This window comes from Odocoileus virginianus, chromosome 26 (assembly GCF_023699985.2).
Source record: "Odocoileus virginianus isolate 20LAN1187 ecotype Illinois chromosome 26, Ovbor_1.2, whole genome shotgun sequence".
Taxonomy (NCBI): domain Eukaryota; kingdom Metazoa; phylum Chordata; class Mammalia; order Artiodactyla; family Cervidae; genus Odocoileus; species Odocoileus virginianus.
Genome location: NC_069699.1, coordinates 21804716 through 21820769, shown reverse-complemented (window position 1 = coordinate 21820769; position 16054 = coordinate 21804716). Strand labels below are relative to the sequence as shown.

The following is a 16054-nucleotide window of genomic DNA, read 5'->3' as shown; positions in this document are numbered from 1 at the left end:
CTCAGACCCAGAGCAAAAGTGTGTCCCTGGCCAGGGAGCCTTAATGAGACCCTATGTTCCCCGGAGGCCAGAGGTTTGGGTACCCGGGCGGGTCGCGCCTCCTTGAGCCCCCATACTCGGGAGAAAAAGAAGGCGGCATCGATTTGGTTTATTCCTCTTCGCTAAGCAGCATGTCCTCTGCACGCCCGCACGGGAATGGACTTGATGGTTCATCGGCTGACGGGGATTCAGGCGAGGCACCGTGTCACATCTCTGCTCCCGGGCACCGGGCCCTTCTCCCGCGGGTAGGGACGGCGGGTGCAGCGCCCGCAGGTGCGGCGCCGGGGCGCGCGCCTCCACCGGCCGCGCACTGAGCATGCTCAGTCCCTGCGCGCCGCCCCCCACCCCTCGCGTCTCCCTCACGCGTCTCCCCCTCCTCCGGGGCTGAGCGGCCGGCAGCCTGAACTCCGCGGCGCCGGGTTTTTGGAGCAGCCGCGAGCGCCAGGAGGCGGGGGAGCGCGGCTCCAGGCAGAGCACCGGGTTCAACACCGGGATTGGTCGCAAGTAGGAAGCTTTCGCCACTACTCTGGGACCCTCGGTCTGTGCGGGCGCCGCACCCGAAGCTGAGGCGGGAGCCGCGCTGTGGTGCGCAGGTAAGTGAAGCGCGCGAGCTGCCCGGGTCCCTCTCCAGCCTCGGTGCGTGCTGCCCTGGGCACCTCGAATTCGGAGAAGGAGCGCGGGTCTCGGAGGCTGCCCAGTTTAGAGGGGGTTCTTCGGGGGCGTCCCCTCCTTCGGGGCTGGACGGGGGCTGTGGGCCGAGCCGCCGTGGGCCCGGTCACCCTGCGGGGTCGGGGCAGCCGGCACCGTGCGCCCGGAACCCGGGAGGAGCCCGGGCACCGACGCCGCCACGCAGTCACCTCACGGCAACCCTTGTTTTTGGTCAGAAAATAAGTTTGTTGCGCCTGAAGGCTGCCCTGAAGCAGGGAACCTAGAGCCGGCAATGCTTCAGGAACCCTTAAAATCAGCTCCTGCAACTGGTTTCAGGCTGTCGTCCCCTTTCCGCGCGCCTTCGCCGCTGGCGCGCGGTTCTCAGCGGGAGAGTTTCCCTCAGATGTTCCCCGGGGCTCCGAGCGCCCAGCTGCAGCCACAGGAGAGGAAGGCGAACTTGGGCTGAGATGTGAAGGGACTGGGGACTGAAAGGGCAAGATCCCGTAGCCGTGGTGAAAGAAGTCTTGTGAGAAAGGACACTGTTTTTTGCTTTTTTGCGGGGGGTGGGGGGCGGCCACTGTGCGCCAGACTCAGTGTTGAGCATTGGCGGTACAGCCACGAGCCACATCCACCGGGTCCCCGCTGTTGTGCAACCTAGCTGATGTACCCAGACTCTGCGGGAGCTTGTGGGGCGGCGTTCGTTTACCTGCAACTTCAGGGGGATTCGCAGTTCCTTTTGAAAGGTGAAGGCAACCCCCTGTTCTCTTCCCCGGAACCAGACATCAGCGAGATGTGCGCCGGGCACCCAGCGGACACCAGCCGGCTCGCTCTCCTTTCGAAACGGAGGGCTCGAGCCATGCGTGCATTTCTTCTCCTTGGGCTTCGCGAATATATTTCATTGCTTATGAAAGATGTGGAGGTGAGGTTTAGGAGGACGTGGGCTCTTGAATCTCTCAGAACAAGTCAGGGCGTCTGATACGTGAAAACATCTTGCAGCACAGCGCAGCTCCTGCAAGGAGAAGGTTTAGCGCAACGCGAAGCTTAGGAGATTGGTGGTTGACTAGGGTCTCTAGATTAGGAGCGAAGAGTCTTGCGGGGGTGGTCTTAGAGCGAGTTAGTGTGGCAGTCTGGGTGGGTGGTCTCCGTTGGAGGTGTGGGTGGGTCTTGGGTTGTGTTGAAGGGTTGTTTGCATGGAGGAGCTCCTGGGAGGAATTCTAGGCTCCTGGAACTTTTTCTAGTTTTCCTACTGGAATCAACAGAGAGGCGGGGACATGTTTGTCAGAATAACAGCGTCCTTTAATTGCATGGGAAGCTCCTGCAGTTTACTGTGAAGTGGATATTTCATGTAATAATTCCATATTTGTTTGGAATGTGCATTTATTATGTGCTTTGAAGTTTATGGTTTAAGTCTTTTAGGGAGAGGGGCAAGTGCATGAAGACTGTACATTTCCTTGCAGCCAAGTCCACGCAGTAGCATTGCCAGTCCAGCTGATTAGCAAGTTTTTTTCTCTCCCTCTGCCCAAGTGAGCGGAAAAGAACGTTGTGTCATGGGGGTAGACACCTTGAGGTGGTTTTGGTGGCTTGATGAGAAAACTCACGTTTCACCCATAACTTTATTCTTCCTGCCTTGTGTGAGTCAACACAAGAGGTGATGAAAGTATAAGATTGCTGCTAAGGATCCAAAGTAAAGTTCCAGGGGGATATTATTTTTTTTGCCATCTCATAAATTGCTCTTGATTTTGTTTATTTGTTTAAATTGGCTTCAGCTGCTCTGGCTTGGTGAGGTGGGATCATGATGGTAAGCCTCATTATTTATCAGAGTGGACCCTCCAAGTTTGCTGGCTAGCATGAAAAACGGACCTTTTAAAATTAGGGGCTGAGATGGTAGGAGGAGTGACCTGTTGTTTAAGGGTGCAGATCAGAGGCACTTGGCAATGACAAAGAAAGCAGGTTTCCTTGTTTGCAGCCTTTTTATAAACACTTCTCACTTCCTTTAACCTGGAGGAATTTTTCTTCTCCAGTCAGTTTGTTGCCCCCTTCCCTACTCATTTCATATTGGTAGGTCATATGATAGGAACAGCAAAATATTTCTTAAATCACTGAATGATACAGTTTCTCAATCAGCAAAGTAGACTGCCTTGTACAGTAAAAATGTGTGCAGTGACATCGGTGCATTCACTAACATAAAAAAATAAACAACTGGGATGTCTGTGGCCAAAATAAATGTGGGTTTAGAAAATACATTATGCTAGTTGATATTTTTTCCAGCAAAAATTAAAAGATCTTTTTAAAGGAAAAGAGTGAACGGAGAACAAGCTTTTCAAATAATGTTAGCTTTAAAAAAAAATCATCCTCTTATTTTGCTTAATTCTCTTTTTTATTCAGAAGTAGATTTTAGAATTATTTTTTCCCCACTAAGCACTTTATCTTTTAACTATAGTTTTTTTTTCTTTTCCTGAAAGGTACACAGGACATCTGTTACATCAGTTTAGGTCTTATAAAATGAAGGTAACCTGGATAAGTAAACTTCTCAGTGGAAGACTCCCCTTTATAGTTCTGACTTTTCCCCCCAGGTTTGTATGGGCATGATTTTAATGCGTTGGATTCTTCTTTGTTTTCTTTGAAGACATAGACATAATATACATTTGTTTTAGTCTTTTTTTTATACAAATGATTTAATCTTCTATGAAAACATGCTTCTATATTATTTTAATTAATCTGTTTCATAGGGTAAGTGGAAGATGTCTGTATACACAGATGTGGAGAGTTTTGTTGTCAGTTTTTCCATAGCCCAGGGTTTTAAGTCTGGTGAAGGAAAGCAGCTCTATTAACTTAGACCTATTGGTCTTCATATTTTTTGATTAGGTACTGTCAGAGGACATTTGACCATAGATCATTAGTTATTTATACATTTCACACATACACTGCTATGTTGATGTACTACTTATAAAACATACCCAGAAAGAAACTGAAGGATAAATAAAGTAAAAAATTATGAAACAGTTGTTCCAATATTCTTTTCCTGTATTCCAGTGGATTGTTTTGCACAGCCCCTAGGGTGTGTGCTTTGGAGATCACTGATGGTTGGGGATTGTTTCACCTTTTTCTCCTTATTTGTACCTCGGTCGTCCATCATCTGTGATACTGTAGTCAGTTGCAGAGCTGATAGGAAGGTGTAGCTCCTGTAACAGGGGAATTAGGAACCTTGTTTCCCTGCCACGGACTCACATGTGGATGAAATGAGGCATAAGAGACGAATGTGACCTAGGGGTCATCCTAGATCTCCCAAATTGGATATACAGATAAAAAATATGAAGTCTTAGTTCAAAGACTAATGTTCTAGTGGTTAGAAAGTGAGGAAACTAAGGAATAAATGAGTAAAGGAAGGAAGAATCCTTTTTGTGTTGTGGTATTTATTGTGTGGGGGGTGGAAAGCCCATTTACCTTGGTGCAGATTAACCTGGACCTAAATGTGGCCGTACCACTTATTACAGTCATGATATTGGACAAGACAATTGAATAACTTCTGTGAACCTCTGTTCCCTTAGCTATAAAATTGGGATGACATTTATTTCAATGCAGCATGGTAGGTATTATACACAGGAGTATAGGTAAAGAGCTTGACTTTATTAGATTGGGTAGATTATGAATGATAACAAATGAATCGAAGCAAAGTGTACAGCTTTAGATGAAACAAATATATTTCTCATTCATATAAAGTTTCAAAATGGGTGATTCTGACAGCATTTCTCCAAGATGTGATAGGAAGATCGAGCCTTAATACATTCTGTGTCCCTGCCATCTTCACCATGTTCATCTATGTTCATCTGTAGGAAGGAGAAAGACTTGCAGGATGTCAACTGCCCAGATGTGGAAGTCGTACATATCACTTTTGCTTTCATTCCGTTGGCCAGAAATCAGTTATATATGTGTGTATCATACTCTAAGGGAGTCTGGGAAATGTAGTTTAGCTGTGTTTTCAGGAAGAGAAAAAAGGTTTGGGGGAACAGCCATCATTGTCTGGCCTCCTGTTATTGTATGTGATTATTTCCCCATGTTCAATGAATGTTACTTTTCGCTTCTCCTTCTCCCTTCCCCCACCCAACTACTGGTTTTCTGGCAGAAAAACTGGAGTAGATATAAGAAAATGATAGAAACAGTTTACACAGATAGTGTGTATTATTTTTGAGGTCCTTTGCTAAGGTGCCCCCCCCATAGGAATTATTGTGTGGTCTATTGTATAGTTGAGGAAAACTAGGCTTAGAGAAATTAACTCATTTGCTTGGCTTAGCCAGCAAGTGGCAGAGCTGGGATTTGAGCCACATTGTTTGACTCTAGAACTGCTTCTCCTGGAAGCTTCACCATTTTTGTTGTTGCTGTTGTTGTTCTTGCTGCAGTGTTTTTCTTATTGTAGCCATTGGACCAACTTTCCTTTTTGTCTATTTAAAAAAGGTGCTGGAAATTTTTTAAAATCCTAAAGAAGTTAAAATACTGCATCTAATTGAAGATATACTGAAGCAGAATTATATATGACATTGGTTTATTTTTAATACCTACCAGCATCAGGAGCAGATAGTTAAAGGAAGACTCCCCCTCCTCCATTTCAGTGCCTTTTCACTTCTGATAAAAAATTCTAGGATCTGTTTAACCTTTCTTTTAAGCTTTCATTTTGGAAATCCTGGCCTATCACTTTTATGCTTCAGTGTATGAAGATAAATTCCTGTTCATTTCTTAGCCTAAGCAAATATCCCTTCTGGTAAGTTCACAACTGAAACATCCTCTCCTAACCTTACCTTTGAGCAAAGGCATTACTGTTCATTAACATCCCCAACTCCCCGAAAGTCTCCTCCTGTTGATTCAGGTTTCCAAAAGTGTTTCAGTATTTCCTGCATGACAGAGGAACCTCTCTCTTTTCCTAGAATCCTCTAAACAAAGTGAGTCCTCTTGTCATTCTCATCCTGTTGTCCCACTTATTTTAGAGACTCTCCTTCGTCTCCCTTCCTATGCATTTGTCTTTTGTCTTTTACAGAAATATCTAGTACACTTATGGCTTCCAGTGGTCACCATGGAAATGTGAGGTGGTCATAATGAGAGTGAAATATTTTGCCAGGAGAATTCATTTGTCCACATTATAGACTCATTTTTTCTTCTTGTTCAGTGAGTATTTGTGTCATCTTCACAACTAATTAATGAGAAGCCACCATCTTCCCACCATGCAAGGAGGCAGATATACTGTAAACTTATTAATCAACTGTTTCTCAAAAGCCTGTGTTCATTTCCTTCTAATGGTCCCTGAACCTCTTATCCTAAGAAATTTGATTTATTTTGCTTTTTTCCCTTAAATTTTTCTCCCTTCCAAGTCTCCTCACATCCATGCCATCTGTGTGTCTCTGTGTGTATGTGTGTGTTTGTGTGGGTATTTCAAGGCCCCTTCTTGTGATTTAACGGGGTTAGCGAGATGGAGAGGTTCAGACTTGCTTTTGTGACCGCATGGACTGTAGTCCACCAGTCTCCTCTGTACACGGGATTTCCCAGGCAAGAACAGGTTGCCATTTCCTCCTCCTGGGGATCTTCCCGACACAGTGATCGAACCAGCATCTCCTGCATTGGTAGGCATATTTTTTGGATTCTTCACCACTGAGCCACCAGGGAAGCCTAGCTTACTATGATGTTTTCAGACTCCCAAAGAGCTGGGTCCCACAGGGACTTGTGAAAAGCTAATTCTAGTGTCTGTGTCAGATACACTAAATTTTCAGTGACTTGAAAAGTCTTTATACTTGTTTGTCATGCTCAGTACTCACAGCACAGGAGCGACTTTCCTTGGAGTCATTCCAAGAGTCAGCTTCCTCATCCTTGTGTGGCTTTGTCCTCTCCTGAGTCCTCTTTGTTCAGAAAAGGTATATAGCATGTGAGGAGACAAGTGTCCTGGCAGGTTTTAGACGAGCTTATTTTAGGCCCAGCCTGGGAGCGGTTATCATGGCCCCTGCCCATATTCCACTGGGCAGAGCTCCGTCACTTGGCCATTCCTTGTTACAAGGGAAGCTGAGGAGTGGAGTCACATTGAGTGCCCAGGAGGAAAGGAAAACGTGTTTGGGAACATGTATAGAAACATGTTTGCCAAATAACTAGGCAGTCTCTGTCACAGCTTTCCAGTGAATGAATGTGGATATGGAGAACCAGCCAGTTCTCATATCCTCCTTTGTAGATGTGCAAAAAGGAGTGTGTGTATTAACCTTGGCCTCTGTTACTGTTCTTTTCTTTGTCTTTGTTAGTTTTAAGACTTTATTTATGTCTTATTTTTTTTACTGAAATACAATTGCTTTACAAATCAGCTATATATTTACATATATACCCTCCCTCCTCGACCTGCCTCCCACCCTCTCCCCATGCCCACCCCATCTAGGTCATCACAGATTACTGAACTGAGCTTCCTGTGCTTTGTAGAGTCTGTCTTACAGAGCGAAGTAAGAAAGAACGGGAAAAGCAAACATCACATATTAAAGCATTTTTGTGAAATGTAGAAAAATGGTGCAGAAGAACCAATACCAGGGCAGAAATAGAGACACCGACATAGAGAATGGATGTGTGTGGACACAGTGGGAGAAGGAGGGGGTGGGATGAATTGGGAGATTAGGATTGACGTAAATACACTGCCATGTGTAAAATAGATCAGTGGGAAGCTGCTGTAAAGACTTTATTTTTTAAAACAGTTTTCGGTTTAAAACAAAGTTGAGAGAGAGATACAGTGATTCCCATATATCCGCTACTGGAGCACATGCGTAGCCTCTTCCATTATTAATGTCATTCACCAGAATGGTGCTTTTTTTAAACCAAGGGTAAACCTACGTTGACACATCATTATCACCCAAAGTTCTTAGTTTACCTTAGGGTCCCCTCTTGGTGTTGTACATTCTGTGGGTTTGGGTAAAAGTATAATGACATATATCCATCATTATAATATCATACACAGTATTTTCACTGCCCTAAGAATTTTCTGTCCTCTGCCTGTTTATTTTTTCCCTTGGATCTTCCACCCCTAGAAAACACTGATCTTTTTTAGTTGTCTCCATAGTTTTACCTTCTCTGAAATGTCACATACTTGCAATCGTACATTTGTAACCTTTTCTGGTAGATCTCTTTTCCTTAGTAATATGCATTTAATTTGTGTTCCTCTATGTCTTTTCATGGCCAGCGAGCTCATATCTTGTTAGTACTGGCTAATATTTTATTGTCTGGTACTAGCCCATTCTTAGTGCAAGTGGTCTGGGTGAACGCCATTTACTCTTTAAGGACGGGAGCATGCTCTTTCACATAAGGAAGAGCCCTGGCTCTCTGTGTCCACAGGAACTGCTTCCAGAACAGGCATTGGGCCTGGGGAGACCCGTGCAGAGGATGGAGCTGTTTGCTAGCTTCTCGGTGACTCCAGCTGGGCTCCATGCATGCATTGGGCCAGTCCCTGTGAACAAGGAGGCCAGAAGCAGGGGCATGTCTGTCTGCCACTGCTCCAGCTGTCTTGCTACCGGGGGAGAAAGCCTCGGTCAATTGGCAGTCATCACATGTCACTGCAGAATGAAAACCAGAGGCCAGACGGAGAGAAACTCAGTCCTCTTATACTGCCTGAGATGATTCATCCAACTATGTCTCATGTGAGTTTGCCTTCTGATTTTTTAGCTCTTGGAATTCATAAATTACAGTTTGACTTTAGCTAGTTCTGGTTCAATTCCTATCACTAGCAGTCAATACTGATTTATTGGATCAAGGAGGCAAGGGGAAAAAATCCAGGATAGGAATGTTAGGAAAGTGTGTGTGTTTCTGAGCTCATCAGATGTGTCACTTTAGTTATGAGCCTAACAACAATTGCACTCCCTCATAATAAATCAGACTTCCAGTCAAGAATCACTTGGCAGTATCCTACCAGGCACAGATATTCGTCACTAAATCATTAAGCCAAGCTCTCATTTCTTCAAAGTCTGTCTCTCTTTGTAGAGCTGTGAAGGGAGTTGGAAGAAAAATCATGTCCTCAGGCTTAATTCTCTCTTCTGAGACTTACTGTGGTCCTTCCTACGAGATGCTCTTTTTTCCCAATCACATTTCTCCATTGTTTCCCCTGTTAAAGCCCACAGCCTCAGCCGTAGCAGTCTGGTCATCCAGCCTGGACCTCGCCCTGTGTTTTTTACCCACACCTTTGTTTACATTGCCTCCCAGCCCACCTTGCTGTCTTTTCTTACCGTGTTTATTATACTTTGCATAATGCTTAACTCAGATGTGCCTCTCTTAAGCTTGTTCTCATACTACTGCGGAGTAAACAATGACTCTCTTCACTGTACATACTAACTCCTGCTGTATTTTTTTTTCCCATTCCACTTCTGTAATACCTGTCATGAAAGTAACCAACCAGTTATCATAAGACTGAAGGGTTCCCAAGATGCTGTACATTATCGTTTAAATCAGGAAAGTCTTGGGCAATTGGGACAAGTTCATTGCCATACCAACTACATTGTAAACTTACTTCACTCATCACTCAGTACCATGTGAGTTTCTTGAGAGGATAAGAGTTTGAAATTTGAAGACCAATTTCTTAGCAGTTCTAAATCCATTTTTGTGCTAGCTGTATTATTTTGTGTGATAGCAAATTACCTACTTTCTCGGTTTCTGCTTCATCAGCTATATGATGGGATAATACATGTTTTGTAGAGTTCGTCAGATAATTAAATGACATGGTAAATTAAATCACTCAGTTTATTGATGGATGTATCTAGAAATTTGGGTTGTACCTAAAAGTTTAGGAGTTGGTGAACATTATGTGGAGTACAGCTTGCAAAGTACTTAATACTTGTAACTAGTGCTTTGAAAAGCCTAGTAAGCTTCTGGTAAACAGTTTTTAGAGTTTCTCAGGTGGCTCAGTGGTAAAGAATCTGCCTATCAATGCAGGAGACACAGGAGACGTGAGTTCGATCCCTGGGTCGGGAAGTAGGAAATGGCAACCGGTTCCAGTATTCTTATTACTTATTAGTATTCTTATTCTAATTACAGAAACTTCCATGGACAGAGGAGCCCGGTGGGCTATAGTCTGTGGGGTTACAAAGTGTTGGGCATGACAGTGCAAGGGGACACACACATACACACACACACAGAGTTTTGTTTAGTTTTTAAGTTGACTGATCTTTACTTCTATTGGAGTATCTTTTGCATAAAACATGATAGGCAACAAAAGTACAATTAAACTCAAATAATATGTGTTCATGGAGCATTAATGATTTTACAGGTGATCTTGGGATAAGGGGAGAAATAAGTCAGTGAGAGTGGTTAGAAAATATTTGAGAAAGAACTTCTGGCGTTTTGAAACTTGAAAAAGCAAGGGTTGGCTGCAAGCTTCATTTGTTTTCTTTTTCTTGTCAGAGATTTATTGTTCTTTTTTTTTATTTAAAGCTGGGATCAATAGTTTTCATGGTTTGGAAAGTGAAAATATTTTCCATGTTTAGGCAGTGTCAGTTTCAGCTCATAATACTTAAAACCCTTGTTTTTTTTTTTTTCCATTAATTAAATAAAGGTTGAGCATTTCTGGGAAAAACACTTTGGTTTGCGAGAGAGTAAGGGTTAGGAAGGCAGCACTCCTGATTCCATAATTAATTTGAGGTTCTAAAAAATGCATCCAGGACTCCTCTGTTTTTACCACACTAAAATGACCCTTCTACCTTTGGGCTGAACTTTTGTGTAGAAAATACTTTGCACTTTGCAGAGCTGTACTCATATAATGTTGACAGCTTATGTTGCCTGTGACTTTTAGGTTTGTCATGGAAATGTCCAGTGAGGACAAGTGTCAACCAGTGTGCTTATCCTGACATGGGTCCAATTTGGAGGAGAAGAAAGTCAAACAATAAAAAAACAAATGGCATGATTCAAATCCCCAAGTAACTTTTATAGGGCTTGATTCTAGACACATTGCACTCATTTTGAGTTGCACAGATGTATGTTGTCATCTGTATTATAATTGCTCTTCAACTACCAAATACAAATATGAATGTTTTTGCCTTTAGTGTCTCATTTGAGTAGCTATTAGCTACCTATTGATTCTAGATTTTTTGCAGATTAGCAAATTAATTGGGAGTGCAGACAGTTCTTTTACTATATTTGATTAGGTGAATGACATTCTTAAAGAGAGAATATTTACTTAAGTCATGTTTCTAATTCCTTGTAAAAATTATAGCAAAAACGTGGTTAAGTGGAATTCTTGGAATTAAATAAATGGGGTTCCCTGGTGACTCAAATGGTAAAGGATCTGCATGCAACGCAGGAAACCTGGGCTTAATCCCTGGGTCAGGAAGATCCCCTGGGGAAGGGAATGGCTCCCCACTCCAATATTCTTGGCTGGAGAATCCCATGGACAGAGGAACCTGGCAAGCTGCAATCCATGGGGTTGCAAAGAGTCTGACATACCAAGCCACTAACACTTTCACTTTTCACAAATAACAGTTTTCTTTAATCTAAAAATAGTGGTTTTTAAAAAGTGGAAATCCAGACCAGCTATATTACTGGTCAACTAAATAGGTGGCCCAGTATGATTTACTTCTTGATAACACAGAATCACTGTGATGAACATAGTCTCGTAGTTTAGACTAGGTCCGTGATTCACTTTTGAATCAGACCCACCTGGATTTCTTCTATCACCAGCTGTGTGATCTTGAGTATGTTCTTAACCCTTACAAAGGAGTTTTTAAAATCTGCAAAATGAAGTAGATCTTGCCTACCTTGTAGAGATGCTGTGAACATTAAATGATGTGAGTTTAATACTTTAGTAGGGGTGCACAGTACATTCTAATCACTAAGCAAACTTGCCCTATTCTATACTATAAACTTGGCAGTTTATACAGAACATAGTACATACAGCTGCTTTCTGTTTGTTGAGACGATAAATGTTAGACTGGATTGTGCAACAGAATCCCATCAGGGACTGGTGAAATATCAGACCCTATGCCGAGTGGCCTCTGTCTGCTTTCTGCTGCCTTTCAGATGCTCATATATTATATGATTCCTTGCTTTGGTGAACCATCCATTTCTATGTGCTGTTTCTTCCCGCTTGTCTCCTGGAAAAAAAACAAATTTGCAAGCCATTCAGACTATATTTGGTAATTTAAATAGTTCTGAATGAGGCTGTGAGGGGCCTTCCACACCGCTTTTTTTGTGAGAGCCTCGGAGCATGGATGTCTCCTATTCGTTTTCACTCTTCTCTGCTTCCCCTTCCCCTACTTGTTGGCTGAGGTAGTGAGAGGTACCGTAGAAATAGAAAATAAGCTGCCTTGATAATATTGTCCCATGTATTTGTGATACGCTTTGCAGCAGCAGCCTGTTCGTGAAGATTTCTTTGTTACAGTTGTGGAAGGTTGGCTTGCTTACCTGCAGTACTATAAACTTCGTTCAAAAGTCTGTACTCTGAGAACATGATCTTCACTCTGTAAAGAAGTTCCTTTTATTTTCTTTAGCACATTTCAAGGTCTCTTTCACCAGTTACTAGAATCTAACTAAAAAGTCCTAGTATGTTCCCTTTATTTTCTTTCTTGAACCTGTTGATCTGAATTACAGACATTGCAACAATTCTAGATAACTGTGAATGTGGTGGTAACATATGTATATGGGCTGTGTAACATGGGGTTATTGTGAATTCATAGTTCCATTAACTCTACTCAATTCTTTTATTAGTAGCAATTTACCAGTATCTTGTAGTTTATATTATGTGCTGTAACTGAAATTAGTACTTTTGTTTTAAACGTTACTGTTATTCAAAGCAGCAGTCTTCTTTTGTTCTGAATTAATGAGCTTGTACAAATTTTAGTAATTTTCTTATAACGTAACTCCTTAAATCAATATATTAAGATTAATGCTTAAGAAAAGGAACATAATATAATATACACTCTATTATATAATGAATATTATATAATGAATTCCATGTTTTAGGTTGTGATTCAGTTTCCGCAGATGGAAAATGTTTTATGTGATGAAAAAGAAAAGTAGTAGGCAGACTTGGTGATTGAAACATGATATCAAATTCTGGCTACACTATTCTTGTAAGATTAGACCAAATTATTTAACATATCTTACCATATAATGAGGGTATTCTTGTAGAATTATGAAGACCAAAATGAGCTAATGATGTGTACACATAGCCTGATGCTTTGCATATAACTATATCATCCCTAAAAGATGTGGAGTTTATCATTATAATCTTATTCTTCTCATACATTTATTCAATATGATACCTATGTTGTTGATGAAATAATGAAAGTTGTAGCTTATAAACTTGAAATGTTATTCCTTTAAATAATTAAGAAGGTGATGCATGTTTGCCCCTGTGACTTTATCCATGGGGGTGTGTGTGTCTGCATGCACGTGCGTGTGCACACGTGCTCAGTTGTATCCAGTTCTTTGCATCCTCATAGACTCTAGTCTGCCAGGCTCCTCTGTCCATGAAATTTTCCAGGCAAGAATGCAAGAGTAAATTGCCATTTCCTACTGCGGGGGATCTCCCTGACCCTGGGATTGAACCCACAGCTCTTGAGGAGACAATGTGATCTTCCTTGGCTGCATGGAGACGGAAGGAGGCAGCCTTGGCAGTGTGTTGTTTTATGACTGACTGTTACCGAGAGCCGCTGGATCAGAGCTGAGATGCGATTAGCACTATTTGAGAATTCATTTTGGAGAAATAGTTTTGGCTATGGTCAAGAGTCTTATTTATTATAAAGAATGAATTACTGAATAGGCTCTCATCTGTATTCTTGCTACTTCAGCTCTAGCCCATCTTGCCATGCTACAAAAAGAAATGCTGACATGTGACAGAGTGGAAATATAAAAATGTTTCGAGTTGCTCTTAGTCAAATGTGATTGAAATTTTTAAAAAGCTTTACACAATTTTCAAAAATCTTTGATACTAATAGTATTTGGGAGTGAATTTCTGTTTACTTGGGAGAATATCAGTTTACATATTCTACACATAGTCTCCTTATAGGTGCTTTGAATGTCAAAACTTAGTGAGCATAACTGTAATGACTAATACATTATTAATATGCTTGCTATGAAGGATTTTTACATATTTGAAGAGGAACAAGCTAATGTTATTTTCTTTTCCATGTGTTTGTATAGCCTTTAAAGAATGAAACAGTTTTAGTAAGTTTATTTTGAATGTTTCTCTACTTCCTCCTTGTTTGGGGTTTACCGTGTGAGTTTGCAGAATTCAAATAACACTTGTATTGTCATTTAACCTCATTACTTAAATGCTATAATTACTTTTTTATTTTGTTTCTTTATTTCTAACATACTTAAGTTTGCATGTTTCTCTTTGTGTTTTACACACACAGAGTAAAGTATTGTTTCTCTTTGTGTTTTACATTCCCCCCTACTATCTACTAAGCAAACTCACATCAGAATCTTATTTCATTGATCTACTTCCATCCATTAATTTATATCCTAATAGAATCTAAATATTGCCTCTGTATGCAAATTTGCTTGACTTTAGGCATATATATATATAATGTGTATATATACATATGTATGTATATTGGAGAAGGGAATGGCAATCCACTCTAGTATTCTTGCCTGGAGAATCTCATGGGCAGAGGAGCCTAGCGGGCTACAGTCCACGGGGTCACAAAGAATTGGACACAACTGAAACAACTTAGCACAGCACATATATGAGTGTGTGTGTGTGTGTATATATATGTTTATATATATGTATATATATATATTTATATGAAGAGACATGTATAATGTGCTTTCAAGGACTTATTTGCATGGTGTGAAAAGAGAACTAAAATTACAGTGTGGTGTGATGTGGGATATTATGGTGGTAGTTGCAAAGAAATTATGGGGAAGAATTGATATTAATAATTGAGACAAAGTGGAAAGAATTCTATCAAATTCGCAGGTTGAGTTTGGAAAGAACACTTAAGAAAAAGAATATAGTGTGACAGTGGGATGAGATCATGAGAGAAGTGGTGTGTTTAGGGATTGGCAAAGAGCTGAGAATGAGTGGACCTCACAGATGGAGGAGAGTGGTGGCGGAGTCCTTGGACTATACTGCAGAGACCTGAATGTGAATGATGCCCAGTGAGTTTGGCAGAGAACCAACAAAGACAGTGTAATTGTGTGATTAGGGTGATTAGTGCATTATAGAATTGTACAAAGTAGCATTTTTAGGGAATAAGAGGAAATTGACTTGTGTCCTTGAGGCTATAGAGAGCCATTACACAATTTTAAAGCACTAGAATGACATCAGGCAGTTAATTTTGAAAAACTCATCCTAATTCAATGTGAAAATCTAAGTGATATGTTGAGGCTGGTGTGTGGAGTGATATTTGTAACCTGTCTAAGCCTTTAGATATGTGCCTGATCTATGAATAGTTCTTATGTCCTATTCTGATCATGTTAATGATGTAAGAAAACAGCAAACTTGGTACAAAAGTATGTTACGTTGTCATATAAAATATTTTTACATTCTTAATGTATTTCATTATTTAAATCCAGTATGCACAGGGGTTAATAGGTAAATTGGGATTTAAATTAGAAAACTAAGAAAATGAGCAAACAACAAATGTCCTAAAGCCCATAATGATAAAAAGAAAGCATTACACAAGGTAATTAAGTGCCTTTATGTCGTAGGATGGGAAGAATTGTTTCATGGCAGTAAATTTACAAATGGACAATTTAAATTGAGTACCACTCCTTTTTTTCCATTTAAAAATGTTTTATTTGAGATACTGGAAGTTTACATTGCAGGGTATCAAGTGATCATCCGCTTTCCCCCATGTTTTCTGGCTTCACTCCATATTGCACACCTGTGTCTGTGGCACGTCCCTTTGCTACATTTGCTGTCCTTAGACGTTAGTTAATGGTAAAGAATATGCCTGCCAATGCAGGAGATGCAAGAGGCGTCAGGAAGATCCCCTGGAGGAGGAAATGGCAACCTCCTCTAGTATTTTTGCCTGGGAAATCCCATGGACAGAGGAGACTGGCGGTCTATCTGCCATGGGGCCACAAAGAATCAGACGTGATTAAGCGACTGAGCACAAAGGGAAACTAATGGTATTTGGTAACATTTCAAACAGTAGTCATTGATGCTGATTATTTAAAAATTTTAATTCACAGGAATAAGCTCACTTTCCCAACAGTAAAAATCACTTCTACTGTATATAGTCTGTGGGCTGATAAATCCAGAGCCCATGCCCTCACTAAGAAGTGGCCCAGGAATCTTTCTTCAGCCCACCCATCTGCTGCTGCAGTATAAGAAAGGTGCCGGCGTGTGACTTTCATCTCTGAATGCCTGAATTATTAGACCCTCTCTCCTCAAGTGTAGAATTGTAAGATCAGTAACAAAAGG

General features: G+C 41.4%; 1 protein-coding gene across 8 annotated transcripts in view; it reads left to right on the top strand.

Moving 5' to 3' along the window:
* The first annotated feature begins 455 nt into the window (after window positions 1-455).
* Window positions 456-16054, top strand: part of CNTN4 (contactin 4) — a 971999-nt gene continuing 956400 nt past the window's right edge. For 5 of the 8 annotated variants that reach the window (XM_070455646.1, XM_070455639.1, XM_070455645.1 and 2 more), the window contains exon 1: window positions 459-632. The gene's annotated coding sequence lies outside the window, so the exon portion shown is untranslated. Of the gene's footprint in view, window positions 633-1246; window positions 1607-16054 lie in introns of those variants that run through there. The other 3 variants (XM_070455652.1, XM_070455651.1, XM_070455641.1) reach the window with 3 other exon arrangements.